General features: G+C 38.9%; 1 protein-coding gene across 1 annotated transcript in view; it reads right to left on the bottom strand.

The window, feature by feature from the left end:
• Positions 1-24,034, bottom strand: part of MUC6 (mucin 6, oligomeric mucus/gel-forming) — a 79,022-nt gene that overhangs the window by 54,015 nt on the left and 973 nt on the right. The gene's annotated exons all lie outside the window — the stretch shown is intronic.

Raw genomic sequence — 24,034 nt, 5'->3', positions numbered from 1 at the left:
TAAGAGAGTCAACAGGCACTTTGGTATCTGTGGAAACCAGGATTCTGAGTAGATTAATAATCTTAAGAATCACTTTTATATCAAGGAATCCAATCAAATTTAAAATGTTTACTCTTAACTGAGTTTCCAGGACTTTAACTACGCAATCAATAGATAGACTATGTTTACATATTGCTAGCAGTCAGTGAGTCACTATTTAGCATCTGCATGTAGTGATGATGTTAATACCAGATTGTGATATGCATGCAATTTTCGCATCGGTTTTTTGTCTCAGATGGTCTAACAGCCAAGTTTATCTCATCTTCTACCTACAATATCTAGAGAAATTTATAGGCTATTTTTATAGATTTTGCTTAAAGGACAAAATTGAATCCTCTGAAGCAGAGCAGATGTGGGAGAAATGCTTTCTTGACATCTTATGGCAGTATTTCTTTGGTGTAATTGCTGAACTTACAGGAGAGCTTTCAGAGCAAACTGTTGTCTATCTGAAATAAGAACTTGTGGTGGGTTTACCCTGGCTGGGTGCCAGGTGCCCACCAAAGCCTCTCTATCACTCCCCTCCTCAAGTGGACAGGGGAGAGAAAATACAGTGAAAGGCTCATGGATAGAAATAAGGACAAGGAGGAGATCACTCACCAGTTATTGTCACAGGCAAAACGGACTTGACTTGGCTTTGTCACCCAGGATTTACCCACTGGTAAATCAGTGCTGCCTGTTCCTGATGGCTTCCTTGTCCTTCACATGCCTTAAAATGGTTTCCAGGATTACTTGCTCCATCACTCTCCCAGGTACTGAGGTGAGGCTGACTGGCCTCTAGCTTGCTGTGACTTTCCCTTAGAGGAAGTACCAAGATCTCACGTTGTCTATCAATTGCTCCAACTAGCAAACAGTTACTTTCAAAGAAGTGTTGCTAGCTTTCAGTCTGTTACTGGAAAGTCTAACCCCTAAAAAATCTCTTTCTGTGGCTTAGCAGAGTGTTTTGATTCCTTAAATATTGCTTAAGATACCAGCATCTCCAAAATTCAAAACATTTTAGGAATTATATGAAGTTACTGTGATTTGTTGCATACCTCCAGCCAATTATCTCTATTCTCCTTTAAGTATAACAAAAGCAGTTCCTTAAATAGAATCATTACTCTTATTTAGTAACCATTAGTTGTTCAAGAGCTAAAACTAATTGCTTTTTATTCTAGTGATCCTTCCTTCCTGCTCTCTGAGGACATGACTCCTGGCTAATATCCCAACAATCCTCCCTCAGCTGTCTCCTCTCCTCATTGCTTTCATGTGCCTAGGCCTCCCTTAGTTCTTGGACCGTGCTCTCTCCTACAGCCTACTGCACAAATGCTGGGAAGAAGGACTAGAATCCCTGGGAGGCTAGAGGTTAGGAAAAACATTGATGTTTCCAGCCCAAGGCAGATAATCTTTCAAAGCACTCAGAAATTGTAAAGAGCATTCTATAGAAGGTTCAGACATAGAGGTCTCCTACAGACCTTAGGTTGGATTCCGTGACTGACATCATGGGATGCGGTGGCTGTTTCTGTTTTAAGATGAGCTTTTCCTGCAAGGCCTAAATGCTATGACTGATTTGCAAGATCTGTTTTTCTGCCTTTCCTTGAGTTGCACAGCAAAGTGACTTCTATTTTACGGTAGGGAGCTATTATTCAATCTCTACTATTCCCCACTTCCATTATTAATTCCTACTTCCACCAGCACTGGTCCTTTATACTTCCTAAATAGGGTGTGGTAAACACTGCTCTGCCAGGCAGGAAGAAAATTATTTGTGCCAATCCAAAGATGAGGGCTCTAGGAAAGGAAGAGAGAGCAGTGGAAGTGGATCTGGCTTTACCGATTATTTGGCTGACAAGAGCTAATGACAGGACTTGTGTCTATCAGAGCACCCCTAATAACCATTCACCAGCACAAACTGACACATCCTTTGTACCAGCCTGTGCTATAGGAAACTAGATATGGGTCTATAGTTCTTTTATTCACCTTTAAAATCTGTCAGTCTAAGTGACTGGCTACTTTATCAATGCCAAGGCAAACCTTGATCTAGCAGCTGTCTTGTTTAGTGCTCTGCTTCTGTCACCTACTACATGTAGCTTTGTGGTCTCTGCTGTGTAGGCCCTTGTGCAGACTGTAGGTACCACAGAGCTGCACCCATTTCTCCTGAGAACAGCTTTATGCTGCCAAAGATAATCCACATGTCTGTATGTGGTAACAGCTTTGAGGAAATGCTGACCTTGTTGCGATTTGGCCCCTTTAAAGACAAGAAGGATGGCAGCCATTCTGAATAACAACATTTATGAATGGTGGCCTGTTATGGCCTGTTACTGTGTTTCTTTGGGGCTAGTTTATAAAAAAACATTGACACCTTTAGAGCAGTACACAATTTATAATCTTGTACAGTATGTGAAGGCAAGGGTGGAAAGAAACTAATTCGGTGTGCACTGCCCCCTCTGAAAAGCATCCCCTCTGAGGAGTATGTAATACTGCGTAGTTGCTTCTTCCTGTGAAGGGAAACCCCTAAAACTGCAGGAGTAGGTGATCTGACATGACAAGTGAGGTAATTTGGAAAGAAAGTCCTTTCATTAAGCATAGCAGGTACATAATATGTAAAGGGGCAAGATGTACTTTTACTCTTCTGATCTATTGGGTACTGGATAAGTAGGTAATTAAAATGGTACTTAGTGACCCTTCAGATTAACCTATGTTTGGAGGGCCTTCATTTCTGCTTGAAAGGCTTGGACAGGACTCTCCCTTACCAAACAGCCTAGGAGAGGGTCATGATATTTCATATGAAAATGCTGTCTTCAGAAATTCACAGTGGGAATGTGTAGATGATCTGCCACATACCTACTCACAGAAATATATATGAGCAGAAGTAAAAAGATTTGGTAAATGGTACAGTAGCATCTAATAGATAAATGGTGTAAGAGCAAAATCTTCTCTTGTCTATCCATGAGCAAAAGTTTCTCCATTTCCCTCAGTGTGACCGGAAATCCGCTTTATCATACAGAGAATCCGTGTGCCTTGGCAGTTCTGCAGTTTAAACTTGATTACCCACCCAGAACTCCCTATTGTAATCCTCAGGTAGACTTGGCTGCTTCTGCATCCACTCCACTGTCCCTTAATTGATTAATATTGCTTCATTTATAAAGTTCCACAGGCAGAGGTGACATTTGTATGGTTGCATTTGGATGGTGTTTGATATATTGCTGAGTACAGAATGGCTGTCAGATTTGACAGCACAGTAACAGCGCTAACCATATTTTATATGCAATTGTGCAAAGTGATTTGGGCATTTCTGAGTTTGAAAGCCGAGAAATTCTTCTTCAAACCACATACAAATTAATTATTTAGAAAAAAGGTTCACAAGTTTTCATTTTTGGCTTTACATACAACAGGAAAAAATTGGATCTGACATACATAGGCAAGAGCTACTGCTTCATAGGAGTCCTTACGTGGATTTACACAGGTGTTGCACAGTAACATTTATCTACTTGTAAATATATATTTGTTCATATTGATGTTTATATTTGCTGATGTAAGAACTGAACAAACATGACTGGTACAGTCCTGATAAGTAGTAAGCAAGAGGTTACTGTGTACCCTATTGGCAGGAGCAGGTGTGCCTAGTGATAGGTGCTTGGATTTTTCTGCATACCTTATACAGGAGCCAGGAAGTTATTTGCAGAAATCTCAACATCGTGTAATTAATTTGCCTATAGTGAATTTACCTCATTTAATATAAAATTATCCATTGTTAATCATGTGATAAAAGGAAACAAATATTCTAGTTGGGGGGGGGAAGAGGAAGTAAATTTTTTTTCTTTTTTCTTTTTGCTTTAATTATTTTTAAGAAAATCTAATATACAATTTCAGTGAAAGTTATTTTTTCCTGGTTTTTGTGATTTAACATATTTGCTGTGATCTATTATTATGATTTTACCAAATGTCCTCATGTCTCTTTATCTGACATTTTCAAAGAAAACTTAAGAGCAGGGAATCAAGGCCTGGTTTACATCCAAATTCAAGGTTTGGAGTCACTGTCTCTTCACTATTGGACTTCTGGACCCAGACAGAGCTTTAAAAGGAGGATGCAGATTCTCAAGTCTGAGGCAGCCTGTAGTGCCTGGGCCTGGGGCACTTGGTCCTCTGGTCTGCCCAGAGCTGTGAATTGTTGGTGGGCTGTGCCTCCAAGTGAAAGAGCTATGGGAGGAGGTCCACAAATTGTGAAGAATCTGAAGGGATGAGAAAGCAATCAAATGGGACTCACTCTGAGACCCTGCAGCTTCATGAACCTCAACCTTCAACTGTAGTGGGTTGGTGGTATGGCTTAGAATTTGGAAGCTGGATATTTCCCATCAAGGCAAAGGCTGGAAGGTGGTGACTTCTCACACTGGGAGAAAGGCTCCAGCTCCACCTTACAACTTGCAGTTACAGAATAGGTTCAGTGACCTTATAGCTGATGAGGACCAGGGAGTGTCATGAAATGGAGCATCTCCAGTGGCTGACCCTGAACCACTTGGGACAACTAGAAGGAAGGTGTCCAGTGATCGTGGTTGGAGACTCCCTACTGCAAGAGACAAATGTCTCCATCTGCTGACCTCATTTGTCTTTTAGGGAGGTTTGTTGCTTGCTAGGTGCCCAGATTTGTTATGCTATGGAGAAGCTACCAAGGCTCACCTCACACTTACCTACTATGCACTGCTACTTTTCCACCTATGTGCCAAAAATACTGCCAGGGCAGGGGTGACCTTCGGGCACAACTGAAGGGCAGTGGGGCAGTGATCAAGTGTTTGAGAGTGGAGGAGGTGTTCTCCTTGATTCTGCCACTGAGGGGAAGGGTCTGAGGATGACTTGGATCCTGCAGGTTAACAACTAGTTGCACAGCTCATGTTGGCAGCAAGGCCCAGTTGACTGAATGGGGAAAAAACATCTTTGACAACAAGCGGGCCAAGTCGTTAGGTAGAAATTTAAACGAGAAACAATGGGGGTGGAATTTCTTCCTCGAAAATCAGCTAAGGAAATCAGGGAGAGGGTAGGCAAGGCAAGAGCCCAAGTGGTAGGAACTGAAGTGGCAAAACAGTCAACAAAACGGAGCTTCCGTGGAATCTTGAGCTTACACTTGTGAAAAAGAAAGTGCCTGCAGAGCAGTTGCAGGGTAAAAGCTGTCTTGCCTCTTCTGAGGAATAAGCATACTTGGGCTGGAAGGCCTGTGCAGTGATGAGTGCAGCGTGGGGAACAAGCAGAAGTTAAATGTCTTAGAGTAGTTACAGGGCTGTCACCTCATTGAGGTAATGAAGACACAGTGGGATAGGTCACATAGTTGGAGTGCACTAGAGGAGGGATCCATCAAGACAAAATCCAGCTGTTGATGCACACAGTTTTCTCTCATAAATCCTTGCTATCTAGATAGAATGAAGTAGTAGACAATAGGATAGTACTGACTAATAAAGACCCTTGTGTCTGTATTACAGGATATAGGAAATTTCTGTTAGGATCTATCACAGTTTGAGCAGCTCTTTCTTGATACCTGGCTAGATTCCAAACACCTGCTCTTAAATTTTTTAATATCTGGTCTTATGTAGCTTTGTAATTATTCGTAAATTAAGGGTTTTGTTACAAGATGTAGACTGCATGAAGCATGTCAGCTAGAAATACTGTTTGGTTGTTTTTTTGTTGTTGTTGGGTTTTGGTTTGTTTTTTTGTTTTTTCTTTTTTTTTTAAATATGGCAGTAGTCTGATGAGTGAGTAATTTCTATTTGACATTTCAAGAGCTTAAAAACAATGCTACATATCTCAAGCTGATTTTGAGATAGGGGTTTAACCTCTTTCCCATCTGTTTATTTCTGTTGCTTTAACAGTTAGCAAATGTTCTGTAATCTTCAAGTCCGATGTGATAAGATTCTGTAATTTTCCCTCAGCAGCCAGGCCATTTAGCCCACAAAGTCTGATGTAATGTACAGAAAAAAATAAGAAGGAAATATAAGAACTGGATTTGTTTTCACAGTGATACAGTTTTATGGATAAACTCTTGTTGTGTATGTAGTTTGAGTGAGCATTCTCTATGTGGCACGCTTTTGTGGAAAAAGGGAATGGCTCTCCCCTGCCAAGCAGTACAGCGGATCAACAAATAACCTGCCCATTTATCAGAGCTGGGAACATAGGTGAAGGAATGCACAACAAGAAACTCCCAAATGCAGGCCAGTGAGCAATCTTAGTGCACCCAGAAGACAGATCACAAACGTGTGTTAACACTTCTCGTTAGGCGGCATGTGGGGAAAGCTTGGTCTGAAGCAAGCAAGATGCTCTGCATTCTTAGCATTTTTTAAAAAGGTACTTTACAGCTTCTGGGAAGTGTAGGCTGTAGACTTCTGTCAGCTACTAAGAACTGTGCTATTACCTATTGACTAGAAACCATTTTGATGTTAACTTCACCTCAGTTAATTATGATTTTAATTCTAAATAATAAAAGTAACCATATTCTGCTATTCCTGTTTGTTGCTTAACAGAGTCAGTAATCTACACCATATCTTATTTTCTATGTGGTGGCAGTTTAGGAATGATGAAAAAAATCAGGAAAAGACAGAAAAGATTATTTTATCCAGTCACTATAATTACCCTTAATAGATGAGCAGAATGACTGTTCACAGTGTCAAGCAATACCAGACAATCTGTTCTGGGGCATGGAATAACTCTTTGTTGTTTTTTACTGATGGGAACATTTGTCATTTGCAATTGCCAGACTGTACATATGTTGGCATTAGATAAATTCTCAGTATGCTTCTTGAATATTTGCTATCTACCAAATGATTTGTGGATGAAAACAAATCTGAAGAACTCCTGTCTTCTCTAAGAAGCTAATCAGAGGGTTCTCTTCCCTCTTCAGTCTGTGGGAGTACAAATCCATATCTCTTAACTTTCACCAGGGTGCACTGAGCACCATTAGACTGTCTCCTATTCTTTGCATCAATGCTCCTTTTTATGGTCTTATTGATGCTGTGACACACTACAGCAAGATACATGGGAAGAGAAATAAAACAGTTGAAAAGGATCACAGCCCTCTAGCATCCTGGGATAAGGCACCTGCCTGGGAGGTGGAAGTACCTCTATTAGGCCCTGCAAAACTCTAGCTCAGTAATTTTATGTTATGCTGTCATTTGAATCCAGGAGTAATTCTGGAATTTGTACCTGTGTTACACTGTCACCACCAGCACTATTATAATTTCGCACATACTTGGTTGCAGTTTAAAAAGGATTAGATTGTATGTCCTGGTGCACTTTGCATATCACTAGACTAGGGAAGTTCATGGCTGTAATGCTGTGTTGTTACAGACTTTTGCACAAACAGAAGTACTAAATGCTCACAGATCACAGAGTTAAAACCAGATCGCAGTGTTAAAACACAGATCGCAGTGTTGAAAGATGTGTTTACAGACATTTTTTTTCTGTTGTGGACTATTCTAAATGGAGGCAGTGTTTACTTCTGTGTGCATTCCTGTTTTCCACCAATCCTTACCTCAGAAAAGTGGAATTTCAGGAATTTGTGAGGGCTACGTTTTAAGAAATGGCTCATGTAATCAAATCAGTGCAGTTATCTTGGTGATTTTTCTATTTTGGCAAATTTTACTGGCTGATAAAAAAAGAAAATAGAAAACTATTCCGAATAGTTGCGTGTAATACATTACCTTGTTCTGTGTTACTTAAATAGTTGCAATATCTGTGACTTCTCCCTGTTACATGCCAGGACAAGCAGCACACGTGGAAGTGTGATAGCAAATTGTCTTCATATCATTTTCTTTTGATGTTCATTCAAGATCAACTGTATTGCTTCCTTCTACAGCTCACTCTCTGGGCTAGTTTTATGTACTCACATTGCTTCTAATTTTCTCATGGGTATTAATTATAACTTCATTGGCTGGAAGTAGAGTTCCTGCCCTTTTGGAATTGTCATTGTGTTTCTGTTACGGGCATATCATGATTCCAGAACATAAACACTGTGCTCACTTCCCTCTGGGAGTAGCAGTTCTTTCCTGTTTTGGAGCACAGTCAGTCTCATCTTTAACCAGGATGGTAGCAGCATATGATTTTCACAACCAGGATTATTTGCTTTTAAAGTTTGATGGCTCCTTTTTTTTTCTCCTGAGACATATTTGCCTCTCCAGGGAAACAGTTATTCTATATTTCTGCCTACTGTGGCAAGTAGAAAGAGAAATTTAAAGTCTTCCAATCACCATTATTCTTCCACATATCTGGGGCAAAAATGCACTGGATTAACTTAAATACTGTACTTTAAAGAAAACAAATTAGATCATGAATTCTCAATGAACATCAATGAAGTGTTTCATAGCACTGAATCTGAAAGATAAATCATTATGTGGGGAAGTGTCCAAAGAGCTTAATTTTGGATCCATAATAGGCAATATTTGAACCTATCCTGTTATTCTTATTTCAAAGAACTCTTCATAAACCAGCTTTTCCTTCTGGTTATAGCCCAGAGTAACTTCCTGAGACAGGCTGGTTGCTGGTGATTGCAACAGGCTCCCGGCAGTTCTGTGACTGTAGAACTGTGAACAATGCCAGGAGAGAAAGTTGGTTAATAAGTTACAGTTCCCTCAGGTTGGTTTATTGTAAGTGACCTGGATCATGGTGCATGCTTTACAATGAAATAGTTCGCTGTGTCTTGTTTTGAGTGCCCACTTTGAAGTATGTTAGAATATATGCGGTGAAAAGCCAGTGGGAAACCAGCAGCTCATGTAGAAGAGCACATTAATGCAGAAAAGTAAATAGCAAACTTTCGGAGGTCACAGACTGTTTTATTGCCTTTTTTTTTTTTCCCTGTATTCTGGAATTTGGACAGCACAGTTGGCTGACAGAGGATCTAATTAGAGGTCGCACAGGGCATGAGACTGGCAACTATCACTCTCCTGTGGGAACAAGTGTGGGTCTGCATTCTTTGGGATTGCCCAGGAATAAAGGGAGCAAACATGGTGATGAAGAGAGACTGGTGTTACTGCTTGCAGGCTTCCTGTCCTTTCCCCATTTCTTTGGTCAATGAATTCTTACCAGGGGAACATCCTTCCCATCATTTTCCATTTCCTGTGCAATGTCTCTATTTTTTCAGCCCCACCATATGTTGCCAGTGAATTTTGACAGCATACTACTGCTTAATGTTTATTCAAATACTTTCATCTTTGGAACACAGTGTAAAGGCTGTCTGCTGCTTGCAATTTCTCACAAGGCTGGGGTGGCAAATGGTGTTAGTTCTGCTAGAGCAGAAAATGGAGAAGTGACTCATCCACGATTACAAAGTTTTTTGGCATTACTGCTAGAGAGAGAGCAAGCTCTGTACTAAACTGTCTCTACAAATGGTTCCTGTAGGAAAGGAATTTCTCTTTTCTTTAGAAAAGTGGAAGTATTCTGTTCAGAGTCACTTAGAATAACCATTTCAAGGTCCTCCTCTCCCCACTAATCGACTTCATCCCCAGATGGCTGACATAGCTAATCCTCTGCTGATGCTTCAGGTATTTGTCTTCTTCCAGACAACCTTTTAATGCATCTTCATTTACTCCATGTGCTCACTTTCTTCATACCTATTGAGATGAGTAATGTATAAAGCAGAGTAGGTATCTGCCCGATCTCAGTCCTGCAGTGCATTAGGTGACACTGCTGCTTAACCTGGGTTCTTGGAGAGTGGGTGCCAAGCTTGGAAGAAAAACTACCTTCTTCTTAATTTTACAGTTTAGAACTAAGATTATAATTTCAGCAATTCAGTGCATTTGCCCACATCAGCTGATCTTTGAAAACCATGTTCCTAGTTTGAGGCAATGCAATATAAAACAGATTAGCTTAAACTAGAATGTACTGTATAAATTATAATACTGTGTAAGTTACTGTGTTTTACCGGCCCTTTCCATCATTCAGCTACTGCAGCTTCACTAATTCAATTTATCCTGTCATCTGGCATCTGTGCTTTGCTGGTGGCGTGGGGGGGGAGAGGTGGAAGAGCACAGTGGAGAAGTCGTGACTGAAAAGCTGCCTGTGGAGTGAACACTGTCGCAGTGAGAGGCTGGAAGCAGTTGCTGCAGCAAACACGGTGCCGCAGTGAGTCAGTGAACCCAGCACAGCTAATCACAGTGAATCACCCTGCTGATGGACTACGCGGGAACATCCCTCCACTCACCCGCAGCCTTTGAGGGACTTGTAGTTCTTACTCAGCAGAATTGGAAGCCCCAGCTCTTGCACCCCGGCGCAGTGGCTCCTCTCAGTTTGCAGAGAGAAGCCGGGGTGGCTCCAGGAGAGCTCAGTCTGCGGGTCTGGGTGGGTGTGAAGATCTGTCCCTGTGAATGGCTCTGTGCTGCAGCCAGGAGGCCGTGGAGGAGCTGGGGATACTCCCGGTCTGGTATGCGGACACAGATGGAACTGATTGCTCAAGGACCTTTGGCCCGGCATGATCTTTAAACATCACAAATAACATGTTTTCTATCTGAGCAATGAATTCGTGTCCCAGTGTAGTGAAAAACAGGCCTAATGTGGTTCTGCCTTCTGGGGCACTTCAGTCAGGCCAATGCTGCTGACAACTGTATGTTTTCATATTACTGCCAAAACTGTTTTGTATTGTTCCTTAAATGGCTTCTACACTTCATACCAGGTCTAACTGTGTTTCAATGATGGCCAAATAACAATTTTAGAATACAAGAATCATTCCTAGCAAGAAGTATACTTTCTAAAATGTTTTCTGTCTTCCTTCGTGATAGTTATCCTGATATTTCAAAGCAAAAGTAGTGGCTATAGTATTATTGGACAAATTGCAGATATGTGGATAAAAGTATGTAAATTGAACACCTCTGCATGAATATGTGTATATATACATATACATACACACTTTTAAAGCAAAAAAAAAAAAACAAGAAACTAATCTAAAAAAAGGAGACGTATTGGCTTAATAGTAGCCCCACCCAATGCTGAGACATAGTAAACAAAAAGCTTCATTGCAGCTGTGTGCATCCAACTTTGGCAAGGCAATACTTCACCTGCAGTGCATGAATGTTACTTTATTGTACAGTTGGGAAATTATTTCAGTGCTGAAAAACAGAGAGCTCTCTGGTAGTTTGTATCAGATCAAATTAAATGCAAGTTTTATTATAAAATGTTTTTTTGAAAAGTGTGACATAAAAGAATAGTTCTCCCACCTCATTTTTGTTCAGGCTGTGTTACTAGTTTGCTTTTATTCTGTCTTTCAGAGAATTTAGAAGGCTGAGATCATAACACCTCTTAGCCAAGTATTTGAACAAGATCAGAACAGTGTTGTCAAACAGTCATTATAGGAAGGCTTTGGATATTTTCACAGGCTTGGTTCCAGTAATTTCTCTGATCAGTGTATGATAGAGAAAAACTAAACATAAGTTAGTAAAATGCATGTTGATCTCCACTGGGTTCTGTTCTTGGAAATGGAGGGAACTAAGAAGCAGAAATGTATGTTTGGTATTTAAGCAATGCTGTGGAACATCTCCTGGATATTGCAGTGACACTGGGAGGCTATATCTTTAGCAAGACATCAGTTATTCCCAGTGTTTGGCTTGGTCATCCTGTGTTGTTGCTATCGAGATACAGGATAAATCATTGAAAATCTAAGGATCTCAGGAAAAAAAATGTCTGCTGATGGTCTGTAGATGTGATAGTTGCTGAAAATACAAAAAGCAGTTGAGACATTGGATTTCAAAATCTGGATGCAAAATTTGTGGACATATGAGCAAAGGAAGGTGTGGGTTTTTTTCTTTAGTGGATTCAAATTCTAAGTCCATCTGCATGGGAAGATCAAAAGGAAAAAGTATTCAAAATAGTTTTTATGTGAAAATGTCATAAATAAGTATTCAGTATGTAGAAATCTGTCTGGGATTTGAATTAGATTCAGAACTCTCTCTATAAATTCTTTTTCCCAGGCACAGATACCAGATCCATAGTGTACCATTACAGTGAGATTCACTATTTTCTGTATCTTTCAGCCTCCTGGTGTGGTCAGATTGTTGCTTTTGTCTGCCACTGTCCACTGGAATACAAAAACGGCACTTTAGGCAAAGCATTCTATTTTATGTGAAAATAAAAGAGCAAAAATATCTACGCAGTGGCCACAGCTTTTGTTGATGACACAGATGTTTTCCCTTGATCCCTTTTCCTAGCGAGAAGTAATGATGCCATCTGCTGGCATAGAACAGGCCTCTTCTGGGGCCTGGTGCTTTCTTCATAAAGCTTGCAAGTTACAGATCCTTTCCTCCCCCCCCCCATTTGATTCATTGCTCTTGGGCATATATACCACACCAAGGCAATTATTTCTGTGTGAGGTCCATGAATTATTTAGGAAGGTTTGAGTCAGAAAACCATGTACATGGGAAATTTTCTTTTCAAGTACCCATTGGCCTTTTTTTAATAAAGGAGTTTAACAAAGCATTATTAATGTGATACTCATTTTAATTTAATTAATAGGTAAAACGATGTTAATACAGTTTTCTCCTATGAAAAATAGAATAAATTTATGCCTAAAGCCAGGAGGTCCTTTTCGTTGCCACCTAGATAGTAAACAAAATTTTCAGGCTGTCTAACCTCAGTTAGAGATCTCAGCAGTAGAGCCAACAGGAAGACCCTGCTCATCTGTCTTTTAATGCTTAGTCCATGAATGAATGTTGTAAAATACTCTCCAGAAATATTGGACTATGTTGCTGCTTTGCAAGAATGGGCATACCAGAGCAGTATACTGATTCACTATCTAGAAAGACGCAGATAAAACATTATTGTCTCTCTGACACTTTAAATAGTCTGATACAACATCTGGCAGGTTATTCTTCGGACTTAGTTTAGTTTGGAAGGGCAGCTCCCATTTCTCTTCTTAGTTTGAGGGAAACTTCGTGAGAGCGGCTTCACTCCAGTTTGTCAGATTTTAAATCTTTTCTCTCAAGCAACTGCCCCTTTGCAAAATGACTCTAAGTAATTTCTTTATTGTAAACCTGGATCCATTTTATAACCCCATTTTGCTTATTGCCCCAGATATTACTATTATCACAGTGCAGCTCCTGGAAATGCAGGAAAAGTACCACCCCCCGCCCCCAAAAGAAAAAACAGCCAAACAAAAAAATCCAACAACAACTGTGAATGCATCAGAGAAGCATGTCATCTGAGGACATCTGAAATTCTGTTCATACTGCTGTACTCACAGATGTGAGCCAGCTGAAGCTGGTAAACATCAAAAGGAAAATTTATAATGGTTATATTAAAAAGAAAAGGATTAATTAGATCAAACAGCCTTTTCTCCTTATCTGAAATATATTTTGCTTTTTTATAGTCCCATTTGACTTTGTTGCTTTCTGTCTTCTGAACTCAAAATAAATGATCCTGGGTTTCCTCTTTTCAGAAAACTGATGATCCTGAGGAGACAGATGGAGGAAGTTTCCTGTTTTGACCTTGCTTAATTTTGCAGACTTCATGTATGTCACAGGATGCTGGTGGTTGAAACCCCAGGCCTTTTGAAGGCCATGGGAATGCTTTTTCATGAGTAACCACAGAGGGGCTCTGAAGGGTTTGTAATGCTACACCATTCTCCCTGAAATAGAACAGTATTTCTGCTGCTGATCATCTTCACCAACTGCAGGATGCAAGGTGCATTTGGGTTGGAAATGGAATGTTATAAATTTATTCTCTGTGCAAACAAATTTTGTGTCTCATGCTAAGACTATTAAGTGTGTTATTTGTTGTTGGATATCAAATGCTGTGGACTAGAGGAAGCAGTTGCTTTTCATAACGTAGAAATCTCACCTCTATGATAAGGTTGTCTTACAGGATGGTGAATGTGAATAGCACAGATGTCTAGAGAGAAATAATTCTGAATTCCTGGGTTTTGGCAATTAAAGGCCAAGTTGTAGTGAACTCTGATTAAGTTCAAGGAAGGATGAGGAAGGAAACATGGGAAGAGTTTGCAAAGAACACTCTCTAGTTTAGGCCTATGGTGACACCAGTGTTGACAGATGTTGAGATCTCAGATCTCAGTGGTTGTATGACTTGCCAGCATTGTTTGATTTGAAAGCTTTCCTCCTTCCTTGTCTGCCAAGAGAAGCAACCGGTTAGGGTTGCTGCAGATGACAGAGCATTTCTGACATTCTTCTAATGAACAGACTAGTCTTTAGACAAGTGTATACTGGAGAGAAAGTATTTGTCATACCCCCTGTATAAGAAAAGAGGATTAATGCAAAAAATTAAAGCTAATCCCCCCTGCCTGTTTGAAACTGGATCAGAATTCCCATTGCTTCTTCATACACTCAGTTTTGTAACAGCAGGAAGGTAAAGGGGAAGAGGAGGCTCCCTGGATGTAGTTGAGGGACAAAGCTGTCTCCTGCTGTTTCATACCTAGGCCCTGGAGGAAGGTGGTGGGTGTTTGAGGTTGGAGGAGAGTGTGCATCAGAGTTGAAGCAGGAAGCTAAAGTATGTATTGTGAATTTGGGGGAATGAAGGAGTGGGGTAAGGTAAGCAGAAGAGTAATGAACTATAACTTTGGAGATGGGAAGTAAGGAAATAACAGGAAGATCGATGCCCTGAATTTTAGGGCAGAATTTTCTGTAACCTTGGTTACTTCCTTTACCCTAATTTTATATTAAGTGCTCTTTTATTAAAATACAAATCCCCTTATTTCTCCATGTTTTGAAGGGTCATTTGTTCTGCCATGTTAAGTTTGAGTACTGGGGACTTGGGAAAAATGAAGATAGACCAATGAGTTATTAAAAACTCTAACTTTCTGTGATTTGTGTTTTCTATAGGTCAGACTGACAATACTATGTACGTCTGTGAATTGATACTGCAATTGAAATCCTGGTATAGCCAATACTCCTATTTTCTGGTGGTTACTTTATGTTTACTCTTATTTTGTCAGTGACCCAGCTGGAGGTACAGCTGGTTTGGATTAGTGCCTTTTACTCAGGTTTTCTCAGTTTGCTTACCCAATCAAGCAAAGTTAAACTTTGAGAGACATTTGCTGTTAATTTACTGAAGGATGTGTGACCTTAATGTGAAGTCTAATGTGTATGTGAACCAGTTCTTACCAACAGTTAGCAGTGGTAATATTTATTTACAGTAACATCAGTGAGGTTGAGAATGACAAATTCAGCTGATTCCCGATATTAATCCTCTGTAAAGGAAAACTCTTGTGAGAACCAACCAAAATGTCTTAACATGAGTGAATGACAGTTAAATCACGTTACGTATTTCCCTGTATTTTATCTTACATCTCACTCCAATGCTAGCAAAGCTAGGCTACATGCTTCAGCTTTTGACAGGAGTTTGTTCCTTGTTCCTCTGTGTTGTGTTTGTAGCCCAGTCTACAATCCAGATGCTTTAACAGTCACTCCATTTCAGTATGATGGCGTAACAAAATACGCCGTGCAACAGAATGTGTGGCATTTTACCTATGGTCACAGTCAAAATTTGTTGATCTGCTCTGCTGCATACAAGCATGACATGTTGTCATGTATGAGGACTGTCTTTATATGTTACAGGAAGAGGCTAACTTCTTTAGGAAATGGTTAGTAGAATCCTATATTCATACGGCTTTAAGCAGGACATTTGTTTACAAAAACGGAACTTCCTTTCCTTGAACCAGGAACTTGCCATAAGTCATAAAGATGGGTGCAAACTCCACATATATGCACTCTCATACCCTATTTTTTTATCAGCTGTGGCAAGCAGCTGTTGTTAATTCTTCAGCTCCTCCTGTAACATGTATTGCTTGTTCCTTTTGGAAACTGGGTGGAGATTAAATAATGACTGTTCTTACTGGGTGTTTATCTTGAGCCAGGCAGCTACTTTAATGAAGGTGCTGTTCTTTCTCTGTTGTAAAAAGAGTTTTCATCTGCAGAATCTCAGGATTACTACCGTGTTTTGAGAATTTAAAACTACTTCAAAACCATCAGCTTCTCTTCACTGTTCATCCCCAAAGCTGGTCTGGGTTTTCTCTGTACCAAAGTGATTCAATTTTAGAGATGCTTTTCTCCACAAGGAGCAATGACTGTTAATGGCCTTATCTTTTGATTGAGAATCCAGTTAATGAAAAATGAGCGTGTTACGTGCAATAAACTGAAAGGGCATATCTGTGTTGTGATGAATGAAATATCATTCACTTGAGCTGAATGTTAGTGCAGCTTGTTACAATACAGTTCTGAAAGGCAGAAATTCTTTGTTTAGGATAGACTTACGGTGGTTGGTGAGATAGTTTCACAAGCAGCGGGCTGTATTTGTGAGGTTGAAAGAACACTCAGTGCACAGAGCTGATAATTATTTTCTAATTTTCACTGTTCTGAAAATAAAAGTATGCACTGAAACGTGGTGTGGAGTATGCATTATTTATTTCAACAAATACTTCAGTACTTTAGGGATAGAATAAATGTCTAGACCTGGGGGTATAAAGCATTTAATATAACCAATATATTGATATGACACAGTCAGTGCCATTTTGTGCTTCTCCACCCTGTCTCATCACAGCTGTGCTGATGCAGAGTGACCACTGGCACTAATGAAAAATATGTGAATTATTGATGCCTTTGATTATAATTTGAGTCAGATGAATGCCTGCCAACAGACACTAGAAAGAAAGCAGTACTTTCATGTATGTGCTGCTAAAGCTTTAGTGATTTAACGCGAATACCATTACCTCAGTTGATTTTCAATTTTTGACCAAGATATAAAAATGCTCTAAATCCCATGGTCTAAAATGTACAGTTCTATGCAAATCATGATACCTCTTTCAGACTTCATGCTTTTGCTTCTCATATGTAGCCTTTCTCAGTATTTATCTTTTACCCTTTTCCAGTCATTCTTAATTTTGTGTGTGATCACTAGAAAAGTTGCTGTATTTGTGAAGGTTGCTTTTCAAACTGAGTGTGTGGTGACTTTAGTGTGAATTTAAGATGGCATATAAAAGGAAAAGACTAAACTGCAATGACATACTATTATTTATTATCTCTTAACCTCTGCTTTTCACTCACTTTTTGCTTTAAAAAACTGAGGTCAGTGCAAAGTGCTAGCAGGCATCTGGTACTAATGGTCCCAAATGTGAAGGGAGGGTCACTCTATATGTAATATATGGGGGTGGTTTTTTGCTAATAATAATTTTCCTGTTGTAGTTCAGTCATCAACATATTTCCTTCTCCTTTAGATGGAAAATATTAGATTGTCCCCAACAATCTATTGCAGTGCAAGTATTGACAATATATGTTAGTTTTGCTAGTGTCAAAATGTGTATGTTTATTACACACTAAAGATGGCCACACATTTAAGAGGGGCATAACTATTCATTGTACCACCATGATTAACTCATGAATAAGGAAAAATTACAATTGTAGATAGTTGCCAGGGGAAATTTAACACTTACTCACACTTAGTCAAAGCCTGTAGATGTCAAGAAGTGGAATACAAATTATCTCTGGAGTTAAAAAATAAGAGCAGGAGACTATGCAGTGGAAGCACCTGGAATTGCCAGGTAATTTACAGCTAGATTTAAGAAAATAAAAAGTATACTCCAGAAAGCAAGCGTATCTGCAAAGAGCAGAGACAATAAAAAGAACTGTGTGCCTCTGCATTCAAATAAATTAGGGATTATCTTTCAATCACATTAATCTGTACACTTTGACAGGAAAACCCAAAATATATTTGATTGATCAAATATGGTTTTATATTCACTCTTTCTTAATGTGGCTTTTTTTTCCAGTTCTTTTTTTTCAATAGTTTGAAATAACTTCTATGATGTAAGAAGGAACTAAGACTAATGTCTATAAAACTACTGTGTACAGAAGCAGTTTAGTTTGTAAAAAGGATGCATTTAAATAAAGTAGGTAAATAGAGGTAAGAGGACAAGTCTTGCCTAAGAAATTAACCCTGTAAAAGAAGTCTACCAAGTACCCATGTATTACATAACAGTTCACTGCAAAACTGATAGGAAGAGATAGTAATAAGCAGTCAAGCCTTCAGAGAGAGAGGATTAGTGAGTGTTCTAATTGTGGGCAAACTGGGGCTTTTATTTCACAAGTCCAATCTTGGCAGAAAGTGGTTAATATTGCTGTATCTTCCCCTTCCTAAAAAATACACTTTTTCTGAAAATCCCAAAGAGGAATTCAGATTTTTATTTCTGCACTGAACAGTGTCTACAACTGAGGAGAAATCATTGTACTAACAGAAATCACTGTACTAGCCTACAAAAAAATCCTATCCTACTTTAGGGAAGGTGTTGATTACGTGTTAGGAGTATATCAATGCACTTTTGATTTTTCATGTAACATGGGAAGAGTCAGAAGTGGAGGAAGGAGTCAGGACTAGGAGAGGAAGCAGAGGGAACAGAGTATGTGTCTGCTTAGTAGTGTACACGCAGAGCAGTGAGATGTTTGAAAGTACTGGTACTGTTTTTTTCTCATGATTCTTTTTCAAAGATAGTGAGATGGACTCTTAAAACATACACCTGGGGAAAAAAAAGCCACAACCACTCCAAACTCCAAAAATCTTGGTGGTTTGAAAACCAAAAAGGTAGTTTGGAAAAATGGATTTCTGACTAAAAATTCTTTCTGGAGGGTATTCACCTAGTCTCTGAATTCTCAAGCTGGTCAGACTGTACTGCACACACCTTATAGCAGCCTGTCAGTATAGGCTGTAGTGGACTTTGTACAAGAAGTGAAAAAAATTCCTCAGAAAGTGGAACTTTTTCACTTTTATTTACTGTGAGTGTGGTGAGTCACTGGAACAGGTTGCTCAGAGAAGTTGTGGATGCCCCATCCCTGGAGGTGTTTAAGACCAGGCTGGATGAGGCTCTGAATAACCTGATCTAGTAAAAGGTGTCCCTGCCCACAGCAGGGGGGTTGGAACTAGGTAATCTTTAAGGTCTCTTCAACCCACCCATTCTTTGAGTCTATGATTTGCCCAAGCTCGTGTTTGTGTTCAGCACCATGGCCAGGGCAAAAGGTAGGGGTTATGTAACAGGGACAAGAAAAACGTATACATCGTTCATAATAAAAAGTAACTTTTCCATGGATATATTGCTGGTTGTACATTCCGTGGATGGTCAGTAGCATATGAACAGCTAAATTTGCCAGGCATGAAACTGCTTGATTTCTTCCTTCTCCTGATAGTCAGCCATTAACTATATGTTTGTCTCTCATGTAAGTCAGAGCTGCCAGTAAGTAAGGTAAATTGCACTTTATTTATAAACTCTTAAACAGAAGTGAAAGACAATATTGATTTTTTCCAGATTTTAAGTCAGGCCCAAAGTGAACTATGGTCTTGTCCTCTTCAATGGTGCCTTACTTAGTTTCTTCTTTAGCTCCTTTAGTCAGGAGTTCAAATGTTTATTCTGGGAAGCATATTTCAAGCATGAGAAAAACAGTGTAAGCATAAGGAACTCAAAAATGAAACTGAAGGTTTAGTTTAGCTTAGGTAGTGAATAAAGAATATGACAGATGTGCACAATTGTTCTTCTCTTTCTGTTTCTGTATCACAGGTATAAAAATTATCTTTATAACTCATGCCCTCCCTCGCCCTGCCCAATTAGTTTGTAATCAGTAACATATCCCTCCATAAGAAAACTTTTGTAATAAAATTAAATGTGGGATCTTATGGGAGAGGAGAGTGATTCTTATTTACAAAACTTCTAAATTAATTTATTTTATCCTCTTCATTCCTTCTCTCCTGAGTTTTACTCAATTGCCCTTTCACACCCACATATTTTCAAGCATCAAGCTTGGGTTACAGAGTTTTACCAGGTTTGGCCAGGATCGTAGGTGTGCAAAGCAGAGGACAAGAGACTTTGTTGTCAAGTCCCCTTGAAATTTTTATTTCTTCTTGATTGGTGGTGACAAACTACTTTGTACAGATCTGTATATCTGTAGTCTTTGACTGGTAAGATATGATCATTTGACACAGAATATGGCTTATTTCAGCTTTCCAAAATCTTTGATCTGATTACTGCTCATTTTCTCTTTTCCTCCATTTAAATTACATGTCTTTAGTCTGTTTTCTTGGTGAAGTAATGGAAAAGGAATGGTATATGTGACATGGTGCTATCTGTTTCCATCCTTCTGGTATCAGGATGCAGGGTCTCCCTCTGTCAAGTCATCTGTGATCTTGGCAGAGTGCAGGCCTTTTTTTTCTGGATGTGAACAACACACTTCCACTTTATCCTTGGCAGCAGTGTCTTGAAAACAGTGTTCTTCACCATAATGGAGAACTGCTCCTTCCATTCTGGTTCTGCTCCTTTTTTCCAGTGCTTACACACATACACATTTCCATTCACAGTACATTCATACCAGCCCCAAATCTTGTGTCATTAGCTCTGAGAGATGTTTTAATAGGTTGAACTATGCTTTCAGCTGTCGTCTTGAACAGTTTTTATTTCAGAATCACAAGTAGTTGTGACTGAATGTGACTGCTTTGGTCAGCCTGTGGTATTCATCTGTCTCACATATAATGTTGTCAGTGTTGTCTGTCCATGGCCAACAGAAGCAAAACATAGCATGCACGAAAATACAACATCAGAAATGCAAGATCAAATCTGAGGAATAGCCTGAAGCTTTTATGATGCCTTTTAGGATAGAATCATCATTGAGTACCCTCAGGAGTACTCAACAAGACACTCTCTTTCATGGTGAGCAAGCCAAGTTCATAACAAGACGTACCAAAGCTTAATGCTTCTCATTTCTGTGTTTCAAATATTTTTTATTATGCAACTGATGTCCTGGTAGCATTACTTAACAAATTAGTAATTTTATTTCAGATGCATGACAAGAGATATCGTACCTCTACCCACTAGCCTACTGTGTCCTACAGAAAAGTGAGTTTACTCTGTTTTAGGTTGCTTTAAGAAAAAAAGTCTACAAAGGCTAAAGCTGGGGGGGTTAGAACAGACTACCAGAACATCAGTGAATTTCACCATTATCTAGTTCTGGGTCTGGTTCTGGAAATCATTGACTTATAATGACCCACACTCAATGGCACTTCACATATAACACACACGTTTAGCAGTGGAAAAAATGGTGCAGAGGAAGACAGAAAGCCATAGTAGTCCATGTCCATAACTGTTCATATTCAATCCATGAGAAGAATCTGAAGACCTCCAGGGTCTGTATAAGTGGTTCATAGATCATCACTAGAACTTAGAGGTGAACTTTTGTGAATGCATCCTATTCTGACCTTTTCTAGTTTTAAAATATGCTTCTTGGAATGGACTGACCAGAATAAGAGGTAATTTTTTTTTTTCTTTAAGTGTGGTTCCTCCATGAATGCATATAGAGTATTACAGTGTTACTTTGTGTTTTATTCTCTATGTCTTTAATAATGCTATATTAACATTTTGAATGTCCATGGTCACTTAGCTGGTGTTATTCTGATACTTGTCACATTGTTTTCAAGATGTTTCTCCTGAGAGTTGAAAATTAACATTGTGCCCTTTGTGTGTCCTTGAGTGTGAGATAGGAGGACAGCATGAGCACACTGGAATTCCTTTATTGAATTCACTGCTTTATACTGGTAGTCACTGACTTTCATCTATTGTTTTTTCCCTCTCAACATTATAGGCTAATTTAGCAGTTCTCTTTAATTTTAATTTTGGTTCTCCTGCGTCATCTAGGATCTTAACAAATGGTGTAACTTCACAGTTCGCTGCTTTTAAACCTTGACAGGACCCATCAGTTTTTTCTGTCTGTTGTGTCAACTGATTTTCCTACAGCTTGTTTAAATATCTGGAAAAATTAGCAATCCAGGAGGTGACCACCTCTGGGAGCTTGTCCTTCCTTCAACTGTTGTTGAACTTTAGCAGTTTTGGTACCTGAGCTTCTTTAGAACACGTAAGGGATGCCATCCAGTCCTGGTAGTTTGTTTACTATTCAGTTTATCAATTTATTCTAAAGTCTCCTTTTGTTTGTTTGTACAAATCTGTTATTTTGCCTCTATTACTGCAGTGTTTGGCCATGATGGTTTTTAATCTCATTCCTAGTTTTTTTGGGCCTGTTTTGATTCATGCTATTCTCATATTTGAGCCTCTAATATGGTACCTTCAAACAGTGACCAGGTAACTCCTTATTTTGACTGTTTGGTTTGTTCATAGGCATTTCCTATTTTTAAAGTTAAATATTAATCTGCTATTAATGGCTTCATTACTCTCATAGGTGTTGAATTATGTACATTAAAGCATTGTAATAGCATCTCATGTCTTCATTCCTGCCTATAGCAGAGAAGTCCCCACAAAAACACATGGCAAACCTGGTTCTCTCTTTGCTTGATACTCAGATTTCTAACACTGTAGCACTGTAAATCTGCCTTATTGAAAATCTTGTTCTTAGCTAATGTACATGGGCAAGAAAAACAAAACAAAAAAATCTCCCACTAAAATCTCGCCCCCCTAGCAATTAAAGAAAAGTAAATGAACAATATTATAAAGGTATTGCTGTAGAAATTGAGAACCTATCCAACAAAAAAAAGTCACCCACAAAAACACATCACATGTTGATTACGTAGGCAAAAGTGCCTCCTTGACCCAAAACAACTGCTGTTTTAGTAGCTGAACAATCTACATCCCACAAGGATAAGCCACAGCCTGGACAGCTGACCCCCAGTGACCAAAGGGATATTCCAGACCATGTGGCTTCATGCTCAGCAATATAAAGCTGGGAGAAGAAGGAGAAAGGAGTGACACACTTGAAGTGATGGCATTTTATCTTTCCAAGAAACCATTACAAGTAATATAGTCCTGCTTTCCTTTTGCAAATTTTTACTCCTCTTGCTTAGTGATTTTTGTATTGAAGCAGTTCCAGACAGAAAGTAACTTTTGTGAGATGCCTTTGATCACTTCATGGGGTAATAATAAATGAGAATATGAATGGTACCAATGAAAGATATGAAGTGCATTTTTTTTTAACCCAAATGACAATATTTAGGCAATTGTTATTCTGACATACCAGTCTTGGATTGAATGCAAATATCTGATATGGATTGTGTAGATAGTTAGAAACTGAAGTCTTCTATTCTTTAAATTTTCACTATGTATCCTTGCCTCTATTTTGCTCTCTTCCAGATAATCAAATAAGAAAGCTTTTTCCTAAGAACACATGTAGACTGTGCATGTACTCTTACCTAACTTATGCTCAGTGACTCAGTAGCATACACTAATCTTCTGTTCACATCAGACTCTTTATATGTTTTACATTTACTTTGTGAAATAGGAGTTGCCAGACTGTATGGTACTTTCTCAGTAATCACACAAAGAGGATACACCTTCTTAGTAAATTAGAGAGCTTATTATGAAGGTAAATGCCATAAGTTAAGCATCAATCACTTCCAAGTTCATTCAGGTGTGCTTTGTTTGCTATCTTATTTTAACATTATTTATATAAGAAGAGTCAAGATAACATAGAGGATTATATAAATATTCTTTAACTTCATAAACCCAAATTCTGTTAGTTCAAAATTACTGAATTACTGCCTTCACCTTTCATGCAAATATCATCTAGGCATCCCAAATTAGGATGAGGTGAATTGCTCTTTAAAACTGTGCTGTCCCCTCAGTTAAAAATTGGGTGGGTTTTTGTGTTTGCAGTTTATTTTGGCTATGTTCCACATACTAGCTTACATGAGAGAGACCTAACAAGTTCAGGGGCACGACATGCAAACGGTAGTTTATCAAAAGAAGTTTTTTTTCTACAAAGTAGCTCCTATGAGAACTCAGGTAGTCCATGTTTTGTAATCTGTATTTCCATTCATATTCTGCATGTTGGATATAGGTTTGTGTATCAAAAATACTGTCATTTGTATAAGTAGTGGCAAATTAAAATCTTTTTCATACATCATCAGTCAGTTCAGGGGGATTTTTTGCTTTGATTCAAATGATGCAATCTGAAAACACTCCTGTGATGACAAAATGAAAAAACAAATTTAGAAGAAGAGATGAAAGAGCTAAAAACAGGTTTTTCTTTGAAATATCTGCATTCCTATAAATTTCTTGCAAAGAAAGGGAAAA

The sequence above is a fragment of the Pseudopipra pipra genome, chromosome 6 (genome assembly GCF_036250125.1).
Source record: "Pseudopipra pipra isolate bDixPip1 chromosome 6, bDixPip1.hap1, whole genome shotgun sequence".
NCBI classification, from domain to species: domain Eukaryota; kingdom Metazoa; phylum Chordata; class Aves; order Passeriformes; family Pipridae; genus Pseudopipra; species Pseudopipra pipra.
This window is presented reverse-complemented; position numbering and strand designations above follow the sequence as displayed.